Genomic DNA, 25,049 nt, shown 5'->3' with positions numbered 1-25,049 from the left:
TGTGAAAGAGGACTGGTTGGAAATGCAGTCACATAATGTTTGACAAATAGTGTTTAGAAAGTTGAGTGAATTTGTGTAGTTTGTGGCCCCAGACTTGTTTGGTCCATGTCCCTCTCCTCACTGGTGAGTGCAGAGTGAAAAGCTTTGTGTTCAGCCCTGTTCAGTGTGTTGTGTTGGGCCGTCTGCAGCAGGCACACGCACCTTTGGGCCACGGAGAGTCTGGGAGGCAGGCTCTTCAAAACCCCTCTGTCACCGCTGCCTGTCTGCAGCAGCCTACAAAAGTAACAAACATGACATTAAATACACAGACACCGCCACTTGACAGTCAATGCACAATGGGACAGAACTTGGCTGCATCTTAAGTGCAACTCTGTGAGCAGCCTTAGCTAATGTGCAAATGTTTTGATTTAGGTAAGCAGTTTATTCCATCTCTTTGCAAATCTGAATACACATTTTGCCAGGACCATTGTATCCATTTATGTTTTGCTGTGAACATGGTTTGCAAACAGAAACAACTCATCTGATATTAAAATTTGATGAAACATTTAATCCATTTTGCCAGATAGGGCCGGCATATTGGGATCTCATGAGTAAAAGTTCAAAAATAATGATAGATTTTTGTTTTGCCATTTTGTATAATGTATAGTTTATACTAGAGATATGCAATAACCCATCAATAAAATCATCTTTTTAATTGAGCAATCTAGAGCCAATATTTTGACCCAGAAATTGATTTAAAATTGGGATTTGAAGCAGGAAATTAACATTACAATAAACGTTAGTTGTTTTAATAACACAAATTAAAACCAACAAGAAGAAGAAAAAAAACGCTTTGATCTATATATGGGATGCCCAGCCCCATTTTATATTTTATTTAGAATTGATTTAGTGTCCAATCTTTTTTATGTGTATTGTTTAAGCAAATGTCTGAACTAAGCTAATTGTGCCATCACTAATTCATGTTTATTAACACAGTGATGTATGACGTCTCCACAGCAGGCTCCAGTTTGATTGTGCCTGTCATGTATGGCTTATTCCGCTCTGGTACAAGCTGCGGGGAACATGTCGAGAAGTGGCTGGTGCAGTGGGTGCGGGGCATATGGTGAATCCCACAGCAGTGCCAAGTGGGGTGTGACTCGAACATGAAGACACAGCATGCTGACGGATGATGTTATGATCCCAGTGTTGGAACCATGCCAAAGCTCCCCAGTCCCTCGTGCCCCAACCCTTTGCTATCCTAAGTACCCCTGGGCAAATCGCACAGTTATTGTTTACAATGCCAGGCAATTAGCACCACTTAAGATGTATTTAGTCATGCTCTAATGTGCGGTAATTAGCTTGAGGCCCAAACAAGCCCCTTTGCATCCCATCGCTTTGTCACTCACATCACATGCATGGGGATGAGACAGTGTAGGAATGTGAGGAGAAGGGAGGGGAAAACACTGGCTATTGCAGCTGACTGTAGCAGAGCACAGCCAGAAGGATTACAAGGGCCCTAGCCTAGCCCTCTCTGGATCAGCATTTTTTAAAGAGATCTTTGGGGGCCTGTTGGCTGAACGCATAGCAGGAGGAAAGGGCAAATACAGCCCAGTTACACTTTTATAGAATAGTTTGTGGAAAAACACCCCTGACACACACCTCGGGCCGGCAGCGCTGTTTGTCATAGGGCTCAGGGGGCTCGGCCAGCCTGTCACATGACCACGCACTGACCTGAAAGGGCAGACTCCTCATCCAGATCTAGCCCCTCCCTCTGCCTTCACTGCTCCCCCATTCTGTTGTCTGGGTTTGTATACACACATGCAATATCTAAGAGTTTAATTGCAAAAACAAAATATGTCCAATAGTATTTTTCTTTTTGTTACCGTCTTCTACAGATGCTTTCACTGGGGATAATGTCTAGTGTCTCAGATTATTTTAAAATGACACTTATCTGTTTTTGCGAATGAACTAAATGGATACAAATCAATTCAATACTAGTTAAGAGTTCAAAATCACAACAGCAGTAACCTTGATTTAACCAACAGAAAGTTAGGAAATGAAACAATGAAACAGTCATTGGTCAATAAAGATCAGCAAATAAGCCAACATACTGTATAATGTGATAGGACCTCATACTTTATATAAGCTAACCCAAAATTATATCTCTTTGTGTGTTCCAAATACAGCAAAGCACAGGCTAACAGCAGTGCCTAGCTCAATATATGTGAGCAGCTGAAGGTCAGAGCTGCATATGCATAGCCTATACATATGCATAAATAAAAAGCCATCAATCTTCACTGGTGAGAGGAATAAAAAAGAATAACTAAATATTCAAACTGCATGTGGCGTCGTATTCAGCACATGCTTCTCATCACATAAAGGCAGCAAATAAAGGATGCTGATGTGAGACGTTAGTGTGGCCATTTTGTTGTTTAACTGGTAACTGCGAGATGCTCTCTAATCATCGCACAAGTAGGCTTGCTCATGTAACCATCATCTAAAATTGCTATGCCCATCGAGAAGGATGGTGCTATAAATGAAATATCACTTTCCATTTTATCTCGTAGGACAGCGCGATGCTCCGAACCAATCAGAATCTTACAAGCCAACCCATGACCTTTTTCATCTCAATATGACTACCATTATCTTGCAGAAAATTAGAAGTGTCGAGCTATTGTTCGGCAGCGACAGGGGGTGGAGGTTATTTAAAGATAGATGCTCTAGTGTTCATGAGCCATGCTGCAATCACATAGCAGCAACATGCAGCACTCAAGACACAGAACACAGGGCTGCTGTTGTGGCGGTTGATGTGGCGGTGGACGCTCACGCGTCCTCACACAACAGCCAACCACCGCTTGGGACTGGACTCCTGCATAAACCTGGTATCATGTATGACTCTGGGATATGACTCAAGACTACACCCTTGGATTTAAAAAGGAAATAGGCATGATTTGAACAAAGATTAGGTTTGAGCAGGCTTTAAGGCCAAATGGATCATATGGCCAATTAATGTGCAAATAGATTGTATTATTTTCTTAAAGGGAGTGTCTACAGAGCCGCGGCGCGCGGCCGAAATTGCTAGGCTATTTTGTGACGCGGCTCCTGAAACTGCTGGGCTATTTGACCGCGCCGGGTTAAGGTTAGGGTTAGGGTTAGGGTTAAGGTTAAGATTAGGGTTAAGGTTAAGATTAGGGTTAGGGTCAGGATTAGGGTTAGGGTTAGGGTTAAGGTTAGGGTTAGGGTTAAGGTTAAGGTTAGGGTTAGGGTTAGGGTTAGGGTTAGGGTTAGGGTTAAGGTTAGGATTAGGGTTAGGGTTAGGGTTAGGGTTAGGGTTAGGGTCAGGATTAGGGTTAGGGTTAGGGTTAGGGTTAAGGTTAGGGTTAGGATTAGGGTTAGCCATGAGGCTATATGGCCGTGCCGCTCTGTAGCCACGGCCATTCTTAAAATGTACAAAATGTACAAATAAAACAATAGAATTTGTTTGGTGATTAAGTCTGTATACATGCAAACAAATGCTCACATCACCAACATTAGTAGTGAATACAAAAGTTTAAAAAACATGTACGGGTTGCCTTAAAACAGCAGGCCTGTTACAGTTATAGCAGCCTTAATATGGTTCCAAGTAAATCAATACATTTCCAATTTTAATGTGACCACCATGTTGCATGCATAATGCGTGCCACCGAACAGTTGTGCTTTAAATGTGTTATTTCTCTGATTGGTTGGTTCTCTCCATTTCCTGTTCATTGTGAGGGAGCACACTCCATTGTCTGTGGGTCTGTGGTGCGGCCCTCACTGGGCCCTCTCCAGGGAGCACTGCATCTTTTATTAATCAGGCCTGCGCTACAGTCCGCTTATCTAATTTAGCAGCCAGCCTCACGTCCTATGATGGGCTGCTGTAGAGAGGGACAGGACTGTGGGGGTGCACTGGGGTGCAAGGTGGGGGCTGGTCTACTTCCCTCTTTATTTTTTGGGTGCAACCGGCAAGAAGTGGAGACAGACGGGAGGTAGCCACTTATCATACACCCCGTCACCAAGTTTTAGAACTGAATCACAATACAGCAAATCAGCGTCTACTGACAAGAAAAAATGAGTCTGGCCCCCATATGAAAAAATACGATTGTCAGGAAGAGGTGACACATTGATTGCTTAGTATGCGCATCCAGAAGGCTGGGGTTCACAGGCAACCTGCCTATATATATGTAGAAGAGGTGCAGCAGTGCACAGCACAGCCATGAGGGGATGAGAAATTGAAATGCCATGTTAGATTGGAGCTCCTTCCACAAGCCAATCTAGCCTAGCACATATAAGATGGCCATATCATGGTATAGCCATGTGTGTAATGACCAGCATGCACCGATGACTTTCTGAAGTGGTGGGATATACTAAATGAGCAAAGGCAGAGAACAAATACTGTATTATACTAAACAACAAAAAGCTACAATGCAGCAGCATATCTGGGGCTTTAGGTGTTTAAATGTCCTATGCCTCTGACCCAGACCCCCACCGTGTGTCGTAGCTCCGATGAATCAGTGTCACCAGTGTTGAGAGCACTTACTGTCACCCTGTGCCCCGGGCTGTAGTACTGATGGACATAAACTATAAAATATCAGCCCCCTGGGGAGACATCGCTCACACACTGCCCCACAACCACGAGGGCTGGACTTGGTCAGCGCGGACTATGTTTGCAAGTGGGCTTTGTAAGCAAAAAGATGCTCCTTGTGGGTCAATGTCAATGTCCTCAAGTAGTGTGGACAACTCTGTATAACATTTGGAATTTACTAAACTGTTTTCAATATTATTACTTATTGTAGGAACACCCCCCGTCCAAACCAATCAATACAATCAATGTGTCTGTCTGAGGACATGTGTCCAAAATAAACTGTTAAGTGCTCCTTCTTCCTGCCCCTCTATGTAATCAGTGTAAGAAGAGGTGTGGGTGAAGCAAAGACACTTCTCCACACAGGACCCTTGACTTGAAGTTTTTGTCCCCTATTACTGCCCCATAAAGTCAAGGTAATGTGTGTTTGTGCATATTAATAAATCTAAGAAATTGTTTCTGTATACTATCAGAGCAATGCATTATAGAAGAAAAAGAGCTTTCATATAGACAGAAGATGAGTAACACAACATATTGCTGAACAGAATGCATAAATTACCTTCCATAAGTTATTTGTAACAGTGTAGGAGGGCGAGAGTGGACCAAGGTAAAGGTCTCATAAGTCCTGCACTGGTCTAATCACACAGCCACCACTAAAACTCATGTATAATTTGTGCTAAGTGTAATGGCATCTGCACTTCATGATTATGTGAGTCTTCACCTATGCCACTGTCTGAGGCAAAGAGCTGACAGTGTCCTAATGAGGTGCCCCAGAGTTCAGCTAAAGGAGAAGAGGAAATATGGCACATGTAATAAAGAACCTTTTAGGTGGGGTGAATAATTATGAAAAATATTTAGAACAAAATTGAAAGAGCGTTTTATGTAAGTTATTTATTTTACTTTTTTATCAGCATGTTAGTCTCTCATGGCTTCTTCACATCTAATAAACAACATTTTCCCAGCTGTTTAATATCTTGCAAGTATGTGACTAATGTGTACTGGCTTTTTTCAGTCTAAAACGTTCTTATTTTGCCCAAGGATGAATAATAAATCAGCTATAATTACATAAAAGAGCTAGCAGCTGAATGAGGCAGTGGAGTTTTACCCCATCTACTTTTGCTCTGTTTCCGTCTATCTTCCTTTTCTGCTTCTCTCTCTCTTTAATTGGGTCTGGTAATTAGTTTCTCTGATGGATCTGGAAGGTTTGAGGCATCCTCTAGCAGTCATTAGTCCCTCTGAAGGAGGGCACTTTTAAAAGCTCCACTCTGTCCTCACATATCAAAACACCAGACATGAGTCCAAGATGAGGCCAAACTTGATCTCATCAAGCTCCACATAACCATGGAACAATTATCTTTATTGTTCTAAAAAATATGATTAAGTTTCAACAATTAAAAATATGAATGGTTAAAAGACAAAAAAGATGTATAGAGCTATAGAGCTATAAAGCACTATAGAGCTATAATGCACTATAGAGCTCGGGATGGGTCAAAAAATGTAAAAAAACCATGGAAATCCACAATTTTTGTTGCCGGTGTGCCAAACATCCTGAGATACATTATCCAAAACAATGTAAGCAAACAAAAAGCACAGTGGAACAACCCAATAAGCAGCTGGGTCACTACTGGTAAATGCGTTTATCCCACTGTATTGTCAGAATAAGAATAAGTTTAGTATTTAGTAGGATCTCAAGGGTCTTTTCAATAATGATAGATCGACATGATTATGTCACTGCAACAGAAAAGTGTTGAAACATATTAGATATTAAATGTATAATCAGACAAATGGGAAATCTCTGTAAATTAATCACAAAACTGCAGAAATATCAAATACAAATACAGATGTATTTCTAATCAATTCTTTTGTAGCATTTTTCTAACTGTAAACGACATACAAATATACAATATTAAAATGTTTCATGACTTCAAAACAATATCCACAATATTGTCGACATTTTGATATATTGCCCACCTCTAGTATTTAGTATCTTCAAATCTGCATTGATTTAACATTAGGCCAGGTATTAACTTAAAACAAACACTGAAACTATTTACATAGCACTAGATGTCAGTTCATCCAGGTGAAACTGAAACAGCTTTTTTAAAGAAAGAAAAGAAAAAGATATAGTTTATCTGCAACACATGTAACATCCAATCTAAAATGTCCTTTGGCTGCCTGCTAGGCCCGATCAGGCTGTCTAAAGTCTTTCTTAAGATGCACACACGTCTCCAGACCTATAATATACAACCCCCCTCAAGCATCCCAATACCATTTCCCCCTTTTACCTCCTCCTCCCCTCTCTGCGCTAGCCAGGCTACACTACACTAGACATCTCTCCCTAATCAGCAGCCTCGTCTTGCTCAGACCCGTTGCCATAGTAACGTGCCGGCTGGTCGACATGGCAACCATTCTGAGGTCCACTATTAAATGAAGAAGAAGAACGGAGGGAGGGAGAGATGGGGCGAGCGGAGTTGGGATGAGAGAAGAGAGAGGTGGAAGACAGCTAGAGATTGTCCAAGATGGGGGAAGGGGGCAGTGATGGGGTAAAGGGGGGAAATGAAAAATGTAGTTTAAAAAAATTGTCTTAGAAGTGGGAGGGGCGCATGAAGGAGGGGAGCGAATGTGCGATGGAGTCTGAGCATTTTCTTTACTGTTATACAACTTCTAAAATGTAGGCAACAGTTCCATTAAAACAATGTATTCAATGTTTTAGCTAGCACATACCATGAATATTGTAATACAAATGTGATTTGTGATTAGTCTAAACAAAAAACTAAATAAAAAACAAATCAAATTAAAAAAAAAACGAATCAAACTATATTTGATTGCCTTAATTTAAAAAAAAATGAAGGCAATCAAATATTTTACCAACAGAAAGTTTTATTCAAATGTTGTATTCCTTTTAAATCATTTATTGGTACATAAATATTGCCTTGTTGAAAAAATAATGATAAAAAATTCAGGATCCCTTTTGCCTTAGTGTTCTTTAAAATAAAACTCATATGATCATTTCAAAATCATGTTCGCTCCCTAAATTCAAATCAATGGCCTTCTCTGACTATTCCATCTTTCTACTTATTTTTCTCAGTCACCTCTGTGCCCTGTGCTGCACATTTCATGCTGCTTCATTACACACCTTCTTGGTCCTTGTGGATGCCTGTGTCTCACTCACTGTCTGATTCTATAATGAATGAAATGCCATTCCATCAGGATGCCCTCACAGCGCTGACACAAGAGCATGTGTTGCGCTCTGTGACAAATTCCACTATGAATCCAAGTCCTCTGATTGTCCCCCGCGCATCCGAGGAGACATGGCTAATTGCATGTCCACTTAATGCCATCAGTCCTGTCCTCCCCAGTGCACTGTTCACAGTCAATTAAAGTGAGCTTAAACAGATGGAAAAAGTGCGTCATTGTCTTAATGCAATTACTGAAGTGTTCCCACAAACAATACAATAGCACAGCAGTGAAAAAACAAACACGATAAAATGTATCTAGTGATAAATCAAATATCTTATTTCTAACATGTTGATTATTGTATTGTATGATGCCAGTGTTTATAGAATGTCCTTTTTTACAGATTTTTGTCCCTCCATAATTTAATAACTCACTGCACTGTTCACTTTCTGCACTACATACATTTGTGTACATATTAAGCCTATTTTTTTCTTTTATTTTGTATCATTTTATTTATTTTTATCTATAGCTTATTTATTAAGCTATATATAGCTTAGTTATTTTTATTTGTTCATGGTTTTATGCTACACCGAATCACAACAAGTTCCTATGTTTGTGAATTCTGTTCATTGACAATGGCAATAAAGCCTTTCTGATTCTGACTTTCAATATTTTCATTTAATTTTAAACAATAGACTATTTTAAACAAGAGGGTGCCATAAAAATAACAATTGTTATTTATCTAGTGTCAAAATGTGAGAAACTCATATGGAATTTAAAATTAAAAGTCATCATATTTTTGTAGCATCATTTACCTACAACAGGGCTAAGCTTAACTTGATTGTGAGGTTTTAATATGTTACCGTGTGTGTACATTTCTAACCCTTAAAATCAAATGCAGACAGTAACTTTGTTCTCGTGAGTTTTTAGCCAATAAAACTTCACCATTTTCACAGAGAAAACACTAGCAGTGAGAGGAGCTGGTTGAGCCTTCCACACCCCACACTTTGCATTGTGAGCACAGTGTTGAGCTGCTGTCCCTTTATTTGTTTATACTGTCAGAGAGCAGGGCTGTAGCCTCTATGCCCCGGGGCTGGCCCTCTTTGTGCCACAAAGGCCATGGCCATATGTCTGTGCACACAATAATAGCTAAAGACACAAGTGTGACGCAAGCACCGCTCCTGAGCTCAGCAATTAGTGCCCCTCAGTGCATAACTAGTGCACTCCTCTGCACACATACAACACACTTATAAAACACAGTTGTCCTGGCTCTTAATTTAATGCTTCATCACCTTAATAATGATATGTTTACCACATAATTTCCCCCTCATTTAGAAAGGTGCACATCTTTCAAAATCCTTGTACAAAACATACATAAACAATAAATATTGGTTCATGTTGAGCTTAAATTTCTAAACAGATGGTAATTATTGTTGCGGAGAAAGTGATATGTGTGCAGCTCTTTTCATGGGCTGCTTTGCTTAAGGCCAAACTGCAGACCTTTTGTAGTTTTGGACAACAGTCTCTGTGCCCCCGGGCGTCCTGGGCAGATATGAATTAGAATGTGCCTCATGCTTTAAACAGTTCTGTGGTGAACCCCAGCTTTACTGGGTGTGTCCAATCTTTTTAATGTGGCCACATCACAGTGGACTTAGATATGACTAGAAATCGCACAGCTGCTAAACATACAAAAGCTCAGCTATTACATTACCAGATCTATTTGGTTAGTTATAACATCGGATGGCCTTCCTAGTATTCATTTCTACAATCTGAAAAGTGCCACAAAGAACGCATTGTTCAAAAGAAACCAAATGCAAAATCTGTCCCTTAAAATATAAAAGAAATACAATAAGACAATGTAGTTTTTCTCACAGTTAAAAAACACAACACTTACGTGGCAGTATGTAACGGCTAAACTCTGAACTACTTGACTAGGACCGCTCTCTTATTTGGTCCCATGCACTATCACAACCCGATTCTGACACCACATGCAAAAGTCCCACTGCCCTCCAAATCCCCCCCAATTACAAAAGGTCCTTGAGCTGCAGTTTGGCCCCCTCTCCACACAGCGCCTGCTTGATTACTGAGTGTGGGACGAGCTGCGCGGGCAATCAGCCACACAGCTCAGAGGACAGGAGCACTGGGGGAGAGGGGGGGGGGTTCAAATCCAAAATAGTGCAAAAAATAAACTAAAAGAGGGACCGGTGGTCTGCAATTATAGGCCATGCAGCAGAGGCCCTTCCTCTGGCACTCCAAAGCTGCCGTGATTGTAGACAGAAAAGGTTATTAGTTTTTATTGGAGGAAATAGATGCTGGTCGACTTTAAATGGTGCTGTATTGTTGGGGGTGGATGAGGGCCCCGTGACCCAGGTGTCCCATGAGTGTCATTGGACTGGGACACGCTGAGAACATCATATGTGATTGTGAACCCTAGTCTTCATGCTCCTATCAATTTGATGCATTTAAGTCTGTGCAATTTGTATGTCACAATGACATATTTTTGCTGTATATATTTTTTGTACATATTGCATACTGTTTGGCATAATATTATTTCATTTTATAATGGTATTATAGTAGTATATATGTATAATATCTACAGCTTGATTTCAACAGTTTATTTACCAAATTTCACCTATATGTATAACAACTGAATTAGATAACACATATACATTTTAATATTTGAATTGTGTATTTTATGTATACATATAAAATATATTTGTCTTATAATTGTTTCTTTAAAATGTTTCAGCCCAGATCTTGCAAAAGCTTGTTCCTTGGACAGATTTTTGTAACATTTGTAATACAGTATATTATTACCAAAACTAATGGATAAAACATTTAATGAAAGTGAGAAGAAATTACTATAAAAAGACTATATCTTCCCAAACAATACCATTTCAAAATGTGAACACAACCAGCGCGCGGCGCACATGTGACAACATTAAGTGTGGTTGTGGCAGCTGCCTGTTTGCTCCTCGCTGTGTAATGACTGCAGCACATTTCCTGTCACGAGCGCGTGGATCTCTGGGCTCCGCGAGGATACAAGAACACCCAGCCTCCGTATTTGCCTTTGTGCTGGTCCACCTGTATGTGTACTCTGCCGTGTGTGGCCTTTTTTCAGCCAATGTAAGCTATGATCTGGCCACAGCGCCTCAATGAAGTGCTCTCCTCACAACCATCAGCCGCTCAGTGTCCAGTGATGGGCAGTAATCAAACAGACCGCTGACGTAGCGCACAAATGCTTTTTATGATTTGGACTATTGTATAATACAAAGCCGGCTCACTTAGGTGTATAAAATGCAATTACTTAGATTATACATGCGTGTCAAAAACATGTCACTTAATGTCAAAACAGATGTTACTGTATGTTAATGCCGTGATGTGGGTGTGTGCTCGTCTCATTGTGCTGGCTGCTCATCCTCGGCCTCATCAGTATTCTGAGCAGGTAGACTGGCGCTTGGACCCACAGCTCAGTAACTAATGGAGGGGCTGATGGGAGCCTGATGAGGACCACAGGGTCATTTGAACACACAAATACACAACATCCACAAATACTAAACTATGCTCATTTCAGACCATATCTGCACTCATCATGCAGCTACAAAGCAACTAAGTTAATTACATTGATTGTTTAATACTAGATTTTTTTTTCTTAAGTGCACATGGATAAATTTGATCACGTCCCTATAAGTGAGTAACAATTACAGCGCCAGGCATCAGTCTCTGCCTCTTTTCTTCTTCTGCTGTGCTTCAGATTTGTGCTTCTGATGCAAACTTTTCCATAAGAAAATGTCTGTGACACGTGCAACAGCAGACAAATGCACTTGTTCTTGTCATGCCACTGTAGTATAGGCTTCATAAAGAGCTTCTGTTTTCGGCTATTAAGTACATTTTCATTATTTCCATTTTTCTCCTCCCCTTCCCTCTCCTCTTCGCATCTCCATCTTTTTGAGCTGTGTTAAAAGAGCCGACGTCTTGTGACCCAGGAGCCTCGGAGGCTCGAGGGAGAAAGGTAATGGGCCCAGCCCCGGAACAGGCGCTCTCTCTGGGCACGCTGGGGCTACTGGCTGCTTTGATCCAGTAGCTCCTGCTCAGGTCTCCTGACGCCTGGTGAGGAAATTCAGAGGAACAACTGGAAGAGGCCTGTGTTTATTCAGGCCCTTTAATGAGGAGGGAGACGGATTATCAGGGGCCGAGATCTACAGAAGAAATAGAGGGAAAGAAAACTGCTGCTCCTTCCAGATGCTGCTCTGCACTGGTCACTCTGAAAGAATCTGAGAGGAAAGAGGGAGGGAGTGTTTCGAGTTTCTGTCCAGATGTGGAGCACAGGCAGATGGGGAATAGCCCGCAGACGTGTGTTTTCTTTGGGCCAGAGGTTAGGAGGTGCGGGTTTCCAAAGCTTTCAGGAATAAGCTTTGCTTTAAGCAATTTGTGCTGCCTTAAAAAGAAAAAGAAGTCATTTCCTGGGGCTGTCATACAAGCTCTAATGTGTTAGCTTTTAAATGTTCTACACATCGCTTCATTGTAATCCTCATTAAGTAGCAGAAGCTAGTGATGTAGCTACAGACGTAAGTGTCCTTATATGAAAGAGAAACAGAAGCTCCTCGCTCTGCAGTGGGATAAGATACATAGGTAGGGCCAGAAGAGACTCAACTGCCTCATGTCATGTCGCCTCTTGACCCTTCACCAGAGACTTCCCAGATCAATACACCTCTCTATTGTCAAATCATTTAGGAGAGCATCAGGGTCAGACACTGGTCAGACAACCTCACACAGAGGTCAGATGTCAGTCTCCAACACACATTTACATGTCTGCTTCACACATCACATCAAAATCATTATTACTCTTAAACCGGGGATTGAAATTTGTCATACCACAAATAAAAAAGTTAATTCATTTGTACAATAACAAAATAACAAAAAAATATTCAAGGCAGATCAATGAAGCTCCTTTTCAATACTTTGTCTTTGCCTTGAAACAATAAGAGATTTTGTGTAACGGTATAGTTTTCTCAAGAGCAATGACAAAAAAGTTGAAAGAAACACTTACCAAGAGTAAAACAGACCAAAGCTTGCTTCACAGTCCTGGAAAACACATAAGAGCAGTGCATCAGTGTCCAGACATCAGTCATCAGCTTCAAACACTGTGTGAGAACTAAAAGTGGACAGCACATCTCTGAAGGTTTTCTCCAATCCTTTTTCACTGACCAATATTAACTGCCCTGGGGCTATTCCTTTATGGCAGAATCTGATGAATGACGAGAAAACTTGAATCTTGAAAAAGTAAAGTTTAGCAGGTTTAGGATAGGAGGATTGTGTCTCCTGCAGCTTTAATTGATCATTTAAAAGAAGGTAAACCCTAATGATATATTTCATTAGAGTACAGCGCGTATTGTCTATACAGCGTACAGTGACACAATGCAATAGCCTCAATCAGCCTTTAACCTCTGCCCTCAGACAAGGTAAAGGCATTCACGGGCTGACTCTGGGTCAGTTGGAGCCTGTATTTTTGGAGCTGCAGTGGCTAGTGTATGCACTTTAATAAGCGGGCTGTGGGTCAGGCAGATTTATGGGCCTGTGGCGCGATGGAGAGACCGGACTCCCTTGGCCTCCAGCTTCCCTCTGTGCCATTACGCCAGAGTGAGATATAGTGGGATATTGATCCCAATGCCACTTCATTTCGCAATAACTATTACACGATATTCTCCCCAGGCAGCTCGCGGTTCCTGATTTATGCTGCCGTGCTATTTACATTAGCAGTAAGTGTTTTTCTATATCAACGGTGGAGGGTTCTAAAGCCATTCAAATGAACATGTGAACATTCACGTTCCTCTTGTCTACATTCCATAAGCTGGCCTTTTGGAGCAGGGCACAGCTTAACACAGCAAAGGCTAGTCAAGGGTTATACAAATAAACATGAGAACAACAACAGGCCTCACAGTGCACATCAGTCTCTGCATATCTCATTCAAAATATAGCCAACTGGGCTCAGAATCATCTAATGGTATGCATTTTTATTTCAATGAGTGTTCCACTTGATGAGGACAGTCTATAACTAATATAATGTAAACAACTGTATATAAAATTATATTAGCAAAAAAATAATTTAAATCCTGCTTCTGTGTGTTCCCCACACGAGCCGTGTCAATGGCACAGGAGGAGCCATAAATGGGGACGTGCCATGTTTAGATCTGATATACCCACGGGCAGCTCCCACTGGGCCACAGATGCTGTCACAACACAGTGCCATGACAAACAAAACAAAAGAGCTAATGACCCTTAATTGCTTGGAAGCTGTTTTAAATCAGATGAGTGTGGCTTAATCTGCAAGTATGTAAATCAAACTCACCCTCTCAACCCGCCCCTTTAGAGCGATTTACCCCCCTAAAGCGTTTTCCCCTGGCACCATCAGGTCCTTTTCTCACAAAGGGGGTGGGGAACTGTGCCGGCCCGCTGCCAAGAGAGCTGGCAAGCATGCTAATGTGACGGAGACACTTGTTGCGACAAAGGATCGCCTGTTACATCAGTGTGGGGTGGTCACGGGTGTCACACACATACAGGTACAGTCAGAGCCTGCGTCAGTGCAGTCGTTCAGAGATAGTTCATTCACTTTGACTGTACGTAAACAAGAATGCACATGCATGAGCTCTTTGCATGACTATTTACATATGTCTGTGGTCCAAATGCAGGGGCATCTCATTAGCCTATATGGAAATATTTTCAGTGGTTAATAAATGTCAGAGAGCAGTCAAAAACATTAATAGTAGACAATAATAGACAATGATAATAAATATTATCATGAGGTCTAAAAGGTCGTAATTATTCTTACAATATTTATTTTCTATTTGTACTATGAACTACAATATATCTGATTCATGTATATATAATATATATACATGAATCAAATATATTTGTCTCATATTTGTCTTCAGAGATGTCTCTGACTTGGACAGGACAGCTGTGTCATGAAACAGAGAGAGCGAGACATTCGGGAAACAGTCGAGCCCAAGAAGCGCAACAACAACCCAAAGTGAACTTGCTGTGGCTTTCATGAGACATTTCTGCTTTTGAAGAATTAACATTGGACGTCATAACCAAAGAAGGATGTAAATGAGAGCTCAGGCTTCAGGCTGCAGTGTGTAAGTCTCTGGCACCAGTTTTACTGTCCCGAGTACAAGTGACATGTGAGTGATGTTCCCTCCTCACCCCCCTCACCCAGGAGTCTCAACGCTCTCACCCCAACCATTAACACCAGCCCCTAATGCATTTCCTATACCTGTATGCTTTCCCACTATATAAAGTCTCTGATGATTTAAACACTGCAACAAACCTGTCCCATTTTCAGAGCCACATTATTGATAGACTGTCACTTTGGATTGCTGCTAACTGCAAATCGTTATTTTATGGTGCATTTGTCAAATCTGATGCGTGCCTCTTTTTTTTCATTTTGCCTCATTTTACATTTTTGTTTTCGAAATTTCTATATAGGCAATAACATTTATGAATTATTCTTTCACAGACATGTCATTATCTGAAAGGTGGGAGAAGAAAAACTAAAATAACAACTTTATGTTATTTTTTTGTCTCCAGAGTGCCATTACTTTATCCCTAAATTGTATCTGAACACAAGGCAGTTACAAAAAATAAAAAAAAATCAGTATTATCAAATGCGCATGCAAAGCCACTGTAATTCAGGTCATCAAAACTTAAAGATGAGATTTTTCTTGTCCCATTCCTATCCACCTTGCCACACTTTGGACTTGTCTATAATACTCTTAACCTAAAAATGAACTACGGTATATCCAGCAACCTAAATTTACTACATCTCCCATAACCTTTTAGATAAATTGTAATTGGAAGACAAATACAACGTTTTAAAAACACAAATACTGCAGCGTAAAAGTGCAAACAATGGGATCTAATAATGACAATGAAGTGTTGGTGAAGGACAAGACAGGGTCCACCAGAATGAGAAAAGACTGGGTCAGAGGGAGGCCATTGAAAGAAAGGCTGTGCAGCACTGAGGCAGCGGAGGAAACAAATGAATAAATTCATGGGCCACAAAACGGGGAGAAGGCTGGAGGAGACGAGGGGCAGGAGTCATCAGCGGAAGATATTTTATTGTCCGAACACAGGCGATGCACACAAAAGCACGGACAAGATTCAATTAAGTATCATATGCAGTGACATTATTGCCATGGTTACGGGAAAGGGGAAAATATTAATCAAGTGTGCACCAGCAAAGGGGGAAGACAGACTTGGACAGATAGGAAGAAGACAGAGGGTGGTAAAAGAAGGAGCACGTTAATGGCTTGTGCCCTATGTGTTGCCTTTATGTGTTTTTTAATGAAACGTTCCAAAAGTCTGTCCACACATTGATCTTTTAGAAGGCAGCAACACACTCGCCTTTATCAGATGCTGAATTTCCAATTTCCTTGCCTGAAATATGATTCAAAATAAAATCTAAAAATGCTGCTATAAACCAAGAAAATACTGAGATTTAGAGTGAACCAAAAGAGAACTCATTTCAAACAAGCAAAAACTAACTTTTTTACTTCCAAAAATATTTGTTTTAGCACAATCTCTTTAAATTCTGGGTCAGAAAGCATGTGCTCAAATGTCTACTCCTTCTTTCTAAAATGAAAACTATCCCTCTTGCGTGAATTCATTAATAACTAAACTTACAAATGATTGCCACATGGAAAAAGGATGTTTACGCTTACACATGGGTCTAAATAAATCTTCAAAAAAATAAAAATAGAAAAAAAATGCCTTGCATATGCTTACAGAGAAAAAAGAAATTATGACAATCATTTCCCATCATTTTCCATTATGATGTTACTCTCCGTCACATTTGGCGGCGCACGGCAGAAGGGGAAAGTTGAAGATTGTTCTGTTTGATGAAGCTGTAGTGTGTTTGCACGCTGTCTGCAGGGACTGTCTTGAAAACAATCTATCTGAAACTTCCCCGCTGAGCAAAATGTTAAATAAACAAAAGCCGGGATAAACAAAATCCCACTATTCCAATGTCACTGAGAAGAAAGGCAAGATTATCATGCAGCAATCACAAAAAGACAGAGGCAGGAAGAATTTGATCAATGTTTAAACTTTGGGTTCAAGACAGGAGAGGTTATTCAAAACAACTCATTTTATTAATTACTAATGTTCTCACTAGAACATTTCACAGCAACTTAAAATAAAAATAAAACTACAAACAGTTCTAGTAAGTAGAATTTGTACATTACATTATAAGTAAAAAACAAAGCAAACAGTAAGTATAGCGATTGTTTATTGCCCTATTTATTAGTGATATTTAAAATAGCAGTATTTCGCCATATATTGTCCTGCTTGTTTTAAAAGTTTGGGTGATTCTTAGTGTCGTTATTAAAAGGGAAAATGTCTAAGATCAGTGCAGTTTGCTAATGTCGCTATGAGCACTTCCAGAAACAGTGAGAAGTGCAGCCTGAGCCGTCGGCAGCTGATCTACTCCTCCAAGGTCATTAAGTGTGCCACCTAAGGTCACATGATTAATGAGTGACAGAGCCTCTGCTGCAATAACATGTTTGAATGTGGCCCATTAATTAGACAGGGGAGCCACAGAGAATAAATGGCCAGGGACAGCTTGGCCCCCTCACAACCTTGTCCTTTCCAGACGCAATTTTTCATGTTCATCGGGACAAACACACGAACAAGTAAAGCACTGAAGCAAATGCACAGTGTTTTCATTCCATTTAAGAAAAGTCCATAAAGATAACGGTACATTAATATTCAAGTGTTAAAGACAGTAGTTTTAAGGCCACGGGGTTTTCTGAGTCCAGGAGCTTGTACAATAAAACAAGAGAAAGCCTGTGCCTCACTGTGGTGTGGACTGAACTGGCCTGAGGTCGATCTGGGATCCAAACATCCCAACACTGAGCTGCTGCTCTGCTTTTGGGGACTATGATAAGCACTGTGCTTTACTAAGGCCAATCTCTAGGAGGAAATGAAACATTCTGAGTCCACAGACACAAGCTTTATTAGAGACAACTGCTCCAGCTCTCAGGATCCATGTGAACAAGTTTAATTGATGCTGTACACTGCTCAACTGGACACTGAAATGCCACTGTTTAACACTACTGCAATGTAAAAAAAAAAAATTAAATTCCAGATTAATCAACGTAATGCAATTTCAATAAGTCAATTTCTTGGAGTGGCCTTGTTGATTTGAAACCCCATCACCCTCTGGTTTATTTTCACCTATATCAAGAAATGTAATGACTACTAAGTATATTGGGCCATAATATCAGAATGCTCTGCATGCCCTGCATGCATTTCAATCTTACCTTGAGGTCACAGTGTTATGAATAGTGCCACGGGGGTCATTAATCACAAACATCACATACATGTGTATAATACTGGAGGAGGAGAGAATGGACAGAGGGCTTGAGCAGAACAGTGGTCCACCCAGCAACATAAGGGCCACACAAATAAAGGAGTATTTATTTTATGAACTTCAGTGAATCAGAATACTGCTCGCACTGTAAGCATAACAACATGTATTTATGTTTAGATGTGTTTCAGAAATGGATGACAAACAATCAGTTCTGGGCTGTAGGAGGTTTACGCATGAATATGTAAAGACAATTATTCATGAGTCAGCTGATAATAAACATCATTTTGAGAGGTACTGACATTTTTTTTTTTTTTTACAAAACTAAAAACTAGTATCTAATCAAACATTGGGAGAACCCTTGACCCATCTGTATCAAACATCTCTCTGGAGATTTGATATACATCTCTCAGCACAGATCTGAAGCTGTAATGAATGCTGTTTGCCCTCTGATATATTTGTAATATTCAAATCATATCAAATATGTCCTCCTTCAATAATTGATCTATCTCTAGCAACATAAGACATGCTGAGCTTTGGCACAGACTTTTCTGGCCCTCTGTAGAGCAGAGTGTGTGTGCAGACAGGAGCAGCTCCTCATTGTGATGCACTTGGCCGGAGGTACAGCGCGGGTACCACGCTCCACTGAACCCTCGGTGGAAGCCAGCACCACGAGCTGCCAGGTCAACACTGTAAAGCTACATGCAGCGTCTCTGGGTTAAAATGGAAATGAATGATAATAAACAGTGAACTGCTCTATGTGATTTTTCAAGTAAAATCTGTCTAAACTGATGATTTATTTTTCAAATACACATGAACAGGACATGTCAGCTACAATACTCAGCAACTCTGTGTTTGACTGTATTGGATTAGAATGTGTTCATTAAATTTTTTTTAATAATTGGGCTGAATAATAACATTCTTTCTTTCTGTATGGCAAGGAATACAATGTACAATAGGATTATGGTCCCAGAATTATGGACAAATTCTTAATACATTAAGTCCTTCTTTTGCTTTGTTTTGATTTTTGAACTTGAATATATATATATAAAAAAAATGCATCAAAAATTACAGCCATTAATATTACTGTGAGAAATATGTATTGTTTAAGTAACAACACACCAAAAAAGCACAGGCCATACCCAATACAAATTAAAAAAATAACTATGCGTCTAAAAAGAAATAATGTAAGGTACAGGTTTTCCAAATACAACATGGCGCACTACAAACATACTCGAACGTAATGGACTGAATGTTTTTCATCCCTTTCTTTTGACCAACAGCATCTCCTGTGGTGGCTCATTTCCTTAGTGCAAGAGGTCCCCCACCTGTCATGGCGGCCGGGGCTTGAGGGGGGCACGCAGCAGCCAATGCGAGATGGAGGCGAGGAGCAAAGTAAAAGAGGGAAGCCATGCTGGGAGAAAGGAAATCTTCCATGAGCACGAGCTGGAGTGGCTAGAGGACATTTTCACGCTAATGGCGACCGGGCCAATTGAAATGACTGCAGCGCTGCATGATTTGAAGGTCAGGAGACAGCGGATTATATTCCAGTGGTGCTGAAGGGGGATTGGACGAGTGGAAATGGTGCCTCCCAACCATACACCCACACCCCCCCGCCCCAATACCTCCATCCCATCCACGCACCCGTTCCTTCTCCGATCCTGAATTATTGCAGAATGGCCAAGATGAAATCAACATAGCACACTAGCACACCATCATTACTCTTAGACGTTGTATACACACACACACACACACACACACACAAACACATAACAGTGCGCCGGTCCGTACATCATCATGAGAAATACTGCGCAGGGGTATTCACAAACTAAACAACACAACACACCATCTGGCCTGGGATAAAACGGCATATATCTCCACTGGCTTTATTTACAGAGCAGTGACGCAGGACAACACATAAGTATGAATAATAAAAAAGACTTGTAGCAGTACTAAAAATAATTGTGTGTTTTTCTAATCATTCTTTACATTTTAAACAATGGCCACACCTGCCCCCCACAGGAAACATTGATAATACCAGCATTTGTGTGAGGTATTCAGAATTAGAATATTGTGTATGTTTTCAATCATTTAGAAACAAAATAATGAAAAAAACGAAAGACTCTTGCTGTGTAATGCAAAAATCTGTAAAAAGTTATATATTTCTGCACTTTTGTGTTAGATTTTACATTTCATTCACCTTAAATATGACATTTTAGACTATTGCAAAAATCATATTGTCACTATTGATATATATTTTTTTTTAATCCAGATAGTCCTTTTTTAAATATCTCAGTCTCCCACTCTCAGCACAATGTTTATTCTGGGTTAAATGTGTACTGTAATACAAAGGTTTGTGAACAGATGCTTTACCTTTGAATCAGCAGATCTTCTATTCTATATGCTTCAAGTTCTGTCTTTTTTTTTCGTAAATCTTTGCAGATAAAACATGTGTAATTACTAAAATGACTGAGAACCCGTCCAAACACAAGTCTAACGTAAATCTAACCCCAAAGCCTGTTCAGATCTGACAAGGCCAGAGATTCAATTTTCCTGGTGTCCATGTGAACGCCCTGTGTTGGTGACACAAAGATAAATCTATAGCAGCATGGTCGTCTTTGAATAAATAATGATGGAAGTTAGTCCCACATGAGGAGACCATACAGTGATTATGCACATGGCTGCAATAACAAGCTCTAATCACTCACACAATACGTCTTCCACAGCGCGATTACAGAGGATTTCTTTTGTGTCATTCTTAGAGAAATAAGGCAAACCCATGGAAACATGTCATTCATGTAGTTAAAGTTCTTCTATTTGTATATACGAGTGTGCTGGTGTGTAATTTTGGCGTAGGCGTGATTGTTGTTGTTGTTGTTTTTCCAAGTAAATCTTAAAACAACGGGCCAAAGGACTGGAGATGGAAAATATCTATCTACTGTAATAATCTTTACATATTTACATGCAACATGTTCATTAATATGTGTTGTCCTTTTACAAATGAAGATGTTTACTTTTTGTTGTGTAAAAGGGACTTTTAAATGTGAGAAGATGAAACACATCACTGGACAGAGGAAGTGTTGTAGTGTCTGGAGAAGTTTATTTACACACGCTACATAGAGACATGAACCCTCAAGACATTGTGATAGTATTGTCCATTCAAGTCTAGTCGGGCTACGCTTCTGTTGTGGGGAGTGTTACACTGCTGATGACGTAGGCCAGATATCACACACTGACACAGTAAGTAGCCTTGGTCTCTATCGGGAAGGGTAATATTCAAGTACTATCTCATTAATGCACTCATCACTCATATGTGTAAATAAAATAAGTTTTACATATGTTTATAGTAAAGTTCTAACACACAGCTATAGATTATGTGTAAATGTAATTATAGTGTTGATGTGTCAATGTGATTTATATAAGAAAAGTGAAAACACAAAATACTAGGTCAGTATTCCAGTTGGTGCAAATGTAGTCTGGACAAAAACAGGGATGAGCTTAAACTCAGAGGATTCCCTTCTGGTGCTTGTGGTGCTCGTGGTCTTGTAAAACTCTGTCGGAGATAAGAGGCAGCAGAGGCAGTCCAGTCAATCCACCGCATGTTAGAACGCCTCAACATGTTAAGCTTTTAAAGCAGGTATTAATCCTGGATTTTCAGAGAGGGGCTAAGTTCACCATGTTATCATGGCTCGAAGCAGACCTTCAATCAGACTGGACTAGCACTGCTAACTTCACTCACTGGAGGCAGCGGTGGAAAGTAACAAAGTACAAAGTACAAAGTAAAATTTTGTGTCCTTTTGTCCTATTTTTTAGCTAGCTTTACTTCACTTTAAGTACTTTAAGTACATTTCACAACATATATTTTGACTTGGTTTGAGAGCATGAAGTATCTATACTTTTTTTACTACAATTGTGAACTGGACTAATAATGATTAAGTACTTTTCTCTATGCCTGAAATGGCAGAGGGGTCATTTTTAGTATGTTCACAGTTCGGGTTATGTCCTAACTTTTTGAAATATACACAAAGAAACAACTAGAAAATAATGTATGTAAAACAAAAATGTCTGTCACATTTGATGCTGTATATACTTCTGAAAATCTATGTGAAATACTTTTACAGTTTTACTCTAAAAGTGTTATTTCAGTACTTATACTGTGATATGTCATACTTAATTTCTTTGCTCCTGTGTCTGTACTTTTACTTCCACCATTGCATGGGGGATACAGCATTGTGCCAAAATATTGTGAATCATAATTTCAATTGCAGCTTTGTTAGTCCTTTATAACAGTGAGGCAAAGGGGTTTTTGTTTTCTCTCTGTGTGTGTGAGTGTATCTGTCATATTCTAGGAAGTATCAAACAGACAGTGGTTCTGGTGGAGTCTTAGTGACCTCTATGGCCAGCATTAGGACAAATCAGGCCGTGACAAAACACACTGCCAAGCCTTTAATTACAACATCTAACACATACTGACAAAATACTTCTAGCCATGCATGTTTACAATGGCATTAAATGTTTCTACAGCATGGCACAAAAATGAATCGGCCAATAGGAGCACACAGGAAGTGACCATGTGACTCCCTCCGTGTGTTCCGGTGTTCTATAAACACATTTTTCTGACAGGAGACAGATTAGCTCTTGTACCTTAACAATAAAAGTGTGCCAAAATGTATATACCACAAATTAAATAATGCAAAACTATAACTGAAGTGTGTATTCTAAAGTGTGTATGCAAATATCATCAGGGAATAAGAGCAAGAGTGTGTTTTTTAAGTTCTTTATGTGTGTACAAATATATCCCAAAAAATATATAAGTCCAGTTGAAAAGGAACTGGCCAAGCTCACCAGACTAAAACATTGATATTTGAAAGACCTGCCCAGGGCCATGTCAGCTCTGTGAGTGGACAGATAATTCTCCCATCAGCACTTGTCCACTGCACATAATTACAGCTCAAAAATCAACACTTATTAAGAGTGGAGGAGTTGTGAGTGGAACTGCGTTACAGGCTGTATATGTGAGTTAAGGAGGGAGAGGGAGTCCAAATGGATTTCAGCCCCAGAATAAATCACTGTCGCCACAGAAACACACCGACAGCTGTGATGGATGGCTCAAATTTTTGTGTTGATGTCTTTAGTATTGCTGACAATTTGGTAGTCCTGGCTTTTCCACTTCCAGAGCATGTGTGTAGTTATAACACAAATTTGAATTCTCCTACACACAACAAGAACAACAACAACAACAACAACAACAGCCATACAGCTTGATGTGTTCGTAATAAATTTAGAGTAAACTTAGTAAAGTACAAAAAAGCTGAATTTGTCATAATTTTACAAATCATTTAGTGTATTAAAGTGTTATCTTATAGTTTAGATATTGTTCTGAAAAGAAGTTGAACTCCATCTTGTGTTGGAGCACTATTCTCTGATTGGCCAGTGTGAAACCACATGATTCAGTGACTCATGTCAACAGTGTATGAAAACAAATTTTATATTTTGGTTTGGAATATTTTAGACACTTCTATCAGGTCACATACAAGGGCTTGTCACAAAAGTAATATGTACATTCATAAAACCATACGACTTTAATAAAAGAGTTGTCTACACATATTATATATATATATATATATATATATATATATATATATATATATATATATATATATATATATATATATATAATTATATCAAATACAACTTGATAAGACTAAATGGTCTATACAAAAACATTAGGCAACAGCGTTATGTAAACTACACTTCCCACCACAGCCTAACTAACTGTCAGAGAGGCAGTCAAAGTTGGGCCGCACACTCAGCCCCCCACGTGCAGTCCATCTGCTCCACCGGCAGCATCACAAAAAAAACACTTCCCACAACTTTAAACAATCAATACTTTCTGAGGCAAAAACAACAGCACTGTCCCAGCTCCCCTGTAACTCCAGTCAAACTGCAGCGTCCACAGCACAATCCACACAGCACACATTAAAAAAGGTTTACTGACCTTGCTGCCTTTTCCTCTCTGTTCTCTGAGGTGCAGTCCCCTGTTTTGTGCTGCTGCTGCTTGATGTCCTCTACTCTCCCCCTATAAGTAAGTCATGCAGGAGCGCTGCCTCTGCTCAGCCCTACGCTCTGTATAGTCTGATTTCACACTGCAGCCTAGCCTCCTGTCCTGAAGGGGACGGTCAATGCGCTGCTTATTTAGAAGCCGGCGCGCACTACCTGGGCTTGTAGAAGCTGTTTAAAGCACCAGGCAACATCCAGGGTGCATAATACCCCCTCTTCATTCTCTCGCTCGTCTCAGTCCTCACATGCACAGCACTGGGGCTGCTCACACACGTGTGTGTGCACAGACACACACACACTGTCAGAGGTCTCTACCTGGCTCACAAGGACTGGCTGCTCCTTTCTGTCTCCTGCTCTGTAAGTGTTTAGAAGACAATTTCAACAAGGGATTGCTCCCAATCTACACGGCTGATCCACATGGATGAGTTATAATATGCTTGCCACTCTCTCTCCCTCTCTCTGCTCCTCTGTCCCTCTCTCTTCTTCCTCTCCCCCTGTCTCTCGCTCACTCTTTGGCTCTTGTGCGCGTTGTTTTAGCCTATTATCGAGCCATCCTTGCATTCCGTTTTCACTTCAGCACTAAAACCTCCCCCCTCTAAATTTCTCTTCTTGCATGTGCATGAGACTGACTCCACCTGAATGTGTATTAGAATAATGCATTATTTATTGCAAAGCAGCATTAATTTTTCTGATATGGCTGTGGACATGTGAGGGTGGGGGCAGTCCATGTGATGTGTCTGTTTGGGGGACTGTGGGGGGCAGGTGTGGGCACAGTCCTGTGGGAGCTGGAGGAATCATTTAAATAGTGTTTAAATGTTGTGAGATGAATATTTACAGCTCTTCAAACTATTTCCCAAAACATTG

At 40.2% G+C, this 25,049-nt stretch overlaps 1 long non-coding RNA gene across 1 annotated transcript; it reads right to left on the bottom strand.

The window, feature by feature from the left end:
* Positions 1 to 203: 203 nt before the first annotated feature.
* LOC140381566 (uncharacterized) lies at positions 204 to 24,625 on the bottom strand. Its single transcript, XR_011931252.1, has 3 exons — positions 24,124 to 24,625; positions 12,807 to 12,841; positions 204 to 273 (listed from the first exon to the last, which is right to left on the bottom strand). It is a non-coding gene; the product is annotated as an uncharacterized lncRNA (long non-coding RNA).
* Positions 24,626 to 25,049: the final 424 nt, after the last annotated feature.

The sequence above is a fragment of the Eucyclogobius newberryi genome, unplaced genomic scaffold (genome assembly GCF_026437365.1).
Source record: "Eucyclogobius newberryi isolate DKJ021-1_F unplaced genomic scaffold, fEucNew1.0.hap1 SCAF_5, whole genome shotgun sequence".
NCBI lineage: Eukaryota > Metazoa > Chordata > Actinopteri > Gobiiformes > Gobiidae > Eucyclogobius > Eucyclogobius newberryi.
Note: the sequence above shows the minus strand (reverse complement) of the source record. Positions and strands in the feature narration are given on the sequence as shown.